General features: G+C 40.5%; 1 pseudogene; it reads left to right on the top strand.

Moving 5' to 3' along the window:
- The first annotated feature begins 328 nt into the window (after positions 1-328).
- Positions 329-446, top strand: LOC126459248 (5S ribosomal RNA; annotated as a pseudogene).
- The last annotated feature ends 5678 nt before the right edge of the window (positions 447-6124 follow it).

Genomic DNA, 6124 nt, shown 5'->3' with positions numbered 1-6124 from the left:
CTCTCTCTCTCTTTTTTTTTTTTTTTTTTTTTTTTTTTTTTTTTTTTTTTTTTTTTGCCATACAGTGAGTGCGATGGCGAGGATGAATGATGACATATCGGATGACTATGTCACGGGGCACAATTTAGATCTGTTATGACCCGCATCAGACAGATAATTTAACTTTCTGTGTGAGTAGCCTTTTTTAATGGTTCGCGCCGAGCTGGGTGACACCGTGCTTAGACAATGGACTCATATTTGGGAGGAGGGCAGATTCAGACCCCCATCCGGTCTTCCAGCTCCAGATTTCTCGTGGTTTACCAAAATCGCTTAAAGCAAATGATAGGATGGTAACGGCCTTGCCGCAATGAATACACCGGTTCCCGTGAGATCACTGAAGTTAAGCTTTGTCGGGCATGGCCGGCACTTGGATGGGTGACCAACCAGGCCGCCATGCGCTGTTGCCATTTTTCGGGGTGCACTCAGCCTAGTGATGCCAATTGAGGAGCTACTCGACCGAATAGTAGCGGCTCCGGTCAAAGAAACCCATCATAACGACCGGGAGAGTGGTGTGCTGACCACACGCCCCTCCTATCTGCATCTTCAACTGAGGATGACACGGTGGTCGGGTGGTCCCGATGGGCCACTTGTGGCCTGAAGACGGAGTGCTTTTTTTAAATGATTGGATGGTTCCTTAGTGTGAGCTAGTAATTGGTCTTAAATGACCTCGTTGTCGATGGGACGTTAAACCCTGAGGTTCTCTCCTTTCCTTTCAGAATTAAACATGTTTCCTGCTGGAAAGTCAATTTCACTGTGAATCAAGAGGAGCATATATTTTGAAATTAATGTAATTACTTACAAAACGATTAACATTAGCAATCATTCAGAAAGAAAAATTATTACAGTTTAAAAAGAAGTTGTCATGGGCCTGAAAATTGGTTTGAAAGCTACATTCCTCTACTAGGCATGGCCCTACTGGAAATACCATTCCCTTGCAGGGAGAGAGAAGTTAAATATCACAGATTATACTCTATCATCATTTTCTTACAGCGGTGACATGGGAAAAGAAGGACTCGTAATATATATAAAAATTGGACACAAAGTCAGAAATATTGACATAAGCAGTTTGTCTGTAGAGCAACACCTAGAAGGATGTTGTCGTGATTTGTTACTGCAGAATACTTCTCTTGTGAGTGTAACAGCGTACATTTCCTACAAGACTATGACAAGAAGGGTGAACAGGATCATTACCCGGTTGTTTCAATCAGATTTCAGGTGTGAGTTTTCCAACTGGCCTGCAGCTATATGACAGTACACTGGTTGATAACTTTTTTAAAAAGAGGGCTCATGCTGAAACATTTAATGTGTACCAAATTGTGAATGGATATCTCATTGTGATGTGCAATTAATGGAAGTACACAGAGTAGCAGCTTACAGCTCTGAGTGTGATCCTACATAGAAGTAAGGCTCATTAACGAGAACAGGCTACGTTGTTTTAGGAACAATTTCAAAGATCTGGGATGAGATGAGGTATACATATAAAGAGATGCTTATACAGGGTGTTACAAAAAGGTACGGCCAAACTTTCAGTAAACATTCCTCACACACAAAGAAAGAAAATATGTTATGTGGACATGTGTCCGGAAACGCTTACTTTCCATGTTAGAGCTCATTTTATTACGTCTCTTCAAATCACATTAATCATGGAATGGAAACACACAGCAACAGAACGTACCAGCGTGACTTCTAACACTTTGTTACAGGAAATGTTCAAAATGTCCTCCGTTAGCGAGGATACATGCATCCACCCTCCGTCGCATGGAATCCCTGATGCGCTGATGCAGCCCTGGAGAATTTCGTATTGTATCACAGCCGTCCACAGTACGAGCTCGAAGAGTCTCTACATTTGGTACTGGGGTTGCGTAGACAGGAGCTTTCAAATGCCCCCATAAATGAAAGTCAAGAGGGTTGAGGTCAGGAGAGTGTGGAGGCCATGGAATTGGTCCGCCTCTACCAATCCATCGGTCACCGAATCTGTTGTTGAGAAGCGTACGAACACTTCGACTGAAATGTGCAGGAGCTCTATCGTGCATGAACCACATGTTGTGTCGTACTTGTAAAGGTACATGTTCTAGCAGCACAGGTAGAGTATCCCGTATGAAATCATGATAACGTGCTCCATTGAGCGTAGGTGGAAGAAACTAAAATAAGCTCTAACATGGAAATTAAGCGTTTCCGGACACATGTCCACATAACGTCTTTTCTTTATTTGTGTGTGAGGAATGTTTCCTGAATGTTTGGCCGTACCTTTTTGTAACACCCTGTATGTAATTCAGTATGTTCCATAGTGAATTTGTTTCAATATTTGAAGGCAGAGTTCCTAAAATATTGTCCTGAAAGCCCATTAAAAGAAAAAGAGAAAAAAGAAACAAGTGAACAATAGATAACTGAAGGGAACAATTCTTATATATGAGGAAATGCGAAATTTACGTAATGAGCAGGATAAATCGAGACATGACATTCTGCAAAAATGTGGCAATATTTTAAGGCAAATTATTAAAAAGTACAGATGCTGACAGAAATTAGTAATTCAAATAATAAGGTTAAAACTATATGCCACATTGTGGAACTGCGGACAGAACAACCACTCAGTATTGAAGTACCATACCAATTAAACAAAATGACAACGTTGTGACTGATGATTCACAAGTTGCAAGTACGTTTGAGAAGCACTTTTTAAATGTAGCAAGAAAACTAGACTAAATGGTTCAGCTGAAGTAATAATAGAATATATTAAGAAAGGCAGTCCACAAAACTTAAAACAAACGGAAGTAGCAGCAACATCTTCCACTGAATGGAGTTATAAATAATCTAAAAAAAAGATAAATTGGCTTTGATGGAATCTTAAACAGCATTCTTAAATGTTGTTCTTAATCAATAAAAATGTCCTCAGTGCTATGTGTAATGCATCACTGACACAGGAAATTTTTCCAGTCAGATTAAAATATGCAATTCTTAGTCGCCTTCATAAGAAAGGCGACAAGAAAGACTTAAATAATTATCGTCCAGTTGCCCCACATCTCTTTCCAAATCCTTCGAAAAAGTAATTTACTCAATAGTAGTCTCACGTTTAAATAGAATTATTTACTTAGAGCATGAGTGTTTGGGCTCCAGGAGGGTTTGCCACGCGGAGTGGCCGCGCTCTGAGGCATCATGTCACGGACAGCGTGGCCCCGCCAGCTGGAGATTCGAGTCCTCCCTCGGGCATGAGTGTGTGTGTTGTTCTTAGCGTAAGTTAGTTTAAGTTACTTTAAATAGTGTGTAAGTCGAGGAGCGATGACCTGAGCAGTTTGGTCCCTTAGGAATTCACACACTCCAGAAGGGTTTCTCAGCTGAGAATACAGTTTGTATAGTCACGATTGTTTCTGTAGATCACATTACTCTCATAGAAAAACTTACGTTTTATGGAATTAATGGCCTTAAACACAACTGATTTGAATCATACTTAACAAACAGAATGCAAAACATTGTGCTTAGTAATTCAAACAATATTGGAACGGCAGAACATTGTAGTGACGGGGGAGAAATCAGAAAAGGAGTCCCACAGGGTTGAATTTTAGGTCCACTCCTATTCCTTGTATATGTAAATGACCTTGCACATAACATAAGTCAAAGAGAATTGGTTCTTCTTGCAGCTGATACTAGTGCTATAATAATTTCCATTAGAGAGAGAACAACAGAAGAGATGGTAAATTAGGTTTTTCAAAGAATTATTAAGTGGTTCTCTGTAAGTAGTTTGTCCTCAAATTTTTAGAAAACACACTATGTTCAGTTCTGTACAACGTGCAAACAATTGATATAGCACATGAACAGGGGTCAATAAACAGGTCAGAATGCAGCAAATAGTTGGATGTACATACTGATACTGATAAAAACCTGAGCTGGAAGAAACACTGAGCTGCTCAAAAAATTAACTTTTGCTTTACGTATAGTTGCTATTCTTGGAAAAGACTGAATCAATGTACTGACATATTTTGTTTGTTTTCACTCAATAATGTCTAATGGAATAATTTTCTGTGGTAACTCATCACTTAGAAAGTCTTTATTGCACAAAAGTGAGCATTAAGAATGTATGCTTTGTTAACCTGCTGACGTCACTAGTGGTGGGTGGTGCTCATGTGCTAATGTACTAGAGCACATTGTAAATAACTCTCTAAAATTATGAAATTTCTCTTCGAATGTGAGCCGGAACTCGCACTAAATTTACGCTAATTCTTTTAGAATGCCTGCCGGTATGCAAATAAAACGTACTAAAACATGGTTTGTAGTGCTCTCTCTGTGATAACTTGAAACCAGTTTCAAGCACTGAAATGACAGTGAGCCACACTGCGATCAACTCAGAGAGGGGACCACAATTCTCTGTTTTGGACTGCACATGGTCTCATATGACGTCATCCCTACTGGCACTGAGGGTGCTATCTTGTTCACAGCTCCACGTCAGTATTTTTCTTTTAGCACTGTGTGTAAAGTATGGTGCAAGTACAGTGTATGAGGGATTCTGGAGTAGTTTGCACATTGACGCTGGGGCCGAATTTTCTAGTCTATAGACAGGCAATTCCTTAGCTGGGGCTCGAATCCTGCTGCTATCAACATTTTTTTTTCATTTCTAACGCTTTGACTGCTACAGATGTGTTCTCTACATTCTGTGATGAGAGCAGCTTTGTTGTCGCTGAACAGCTCACCTAATCCTGTTACATGTGTTAAGAGATGGTGTTCCGGCCACCATGAAATACTTACCAGCGGATATTAGGAAAACTTTTAGGCAAAATATTTGATTTTTGTACTTCTTACAGTCTGATATCTTCGCTCGATTAAGGAATACATAGAAAGAAGGATCCTTTATTGTATGATTTCATGATAGCGGAACAAACACTGGTAACAGTTACTTCTGTAAAATATCTGGGAGTATGTGTGCGGAACGATTTGAAGTGGAATGATCATATAAAATTAATTGTTGGTAAGGCGGGTACCAGGTTGAAATTCATTGGGAGAGTCCTTAGAAAATGTAGTCCATCAACAAAGGAGTTGGCTTACAAAACACTCGTTCGACCTATACTTGAGTATTGCTCATCAGTGTGGGATCCGTACCAGATCGGGTTGACGGAGGAGATGGAGAAGATCCAAAGAAGAGCGGCGCGTTTCGTCACAGGGTTATTTGGTAACCGTGATAGCGTTACGGAGATGTTTAGCAAACTGAAGTGGCAGATTCTGCAAGAGAGGCGCTTTGCATCGCGGTGTAGCTTGCTCGCCAGGTTTCGAGAGGGTGCGCTTCTGGATGAGATATCGAATATATTGCTTCCCCCTACTTATACCTCCCGAGGAGATCACGAATGTAAAATTAGAGAGATTCGAGCGCGCACGGAGGCTTTCAGACAGTCGTTCTTCCCGCGAACCGCACGCGACTGGAGCAGAAAAGGGAAGTAATGACAGTGGCACGTAAAGTGCCCTCCGCCACACACCGTTGGGTGGCTTGCGGCGTATAAATGTAGATGTAGATGTAGACTGAACTTCTTTTCGATATTCGTCATAGCTACTGCTCTACATCAAATTAAGTAAATTAGGGCATAAAATTTTAAGGAGTATGAAGAAGTACAAAGGCAATGCGTTAACTTTTCCTATGGTTGCTTTTAGCCCACACACTGCTGTGTATGAAATATAGATACTATATCGAAATTTCATTTGAAATTGGGAGCAGAACTATTTCTCATTTCATTCTCGGGCTATTGGTTTTTATCTGAGGCAGACAGTCGGACGCGATGCATCCATTTGCGTCACTGCACATTTGGAATCATATTTCACAAATGGTTCAAGTTATCTAAATGCGTTTGTTTTGCAAATGGTAGCACACAAAGAGCTACATATAAAGAATCAAAACTCTTTTATTCACTGAGATATGGAAATAACTCTTTCACAGCACTAAGAGGGTCAGCAGAACGGGACGCGTATAACACCTAAGTTCTCTAAAGATTACTGTTTAGAGTATCAGGAATTTTCGAACGTCTACCCATGTAAGAGTACTACAGCTGAATGGTCAACTGAACAAACTGCCAGTTCAATAGCCTTGGCTCAGTACCGGATGGCACTG

This window comes from Schistocerca serialis, chromosome 2 (genome assembly GCF_023864345.2).
Source record: "Schistocerca serialis cubense isolate TAMUIC-IGC-003099 chromosome 2, iqSchSeri2.2, whole genome shotgun sequence".
NCBI lineage: Eukaryota > Metazoa > Arthropoda > Insecta > Orthoptera > Acrididae > Schistocerca > Schistocerca serialis.
This window is presented reverse-complemented; position numbering and strand designations above follow the sequence as displayed.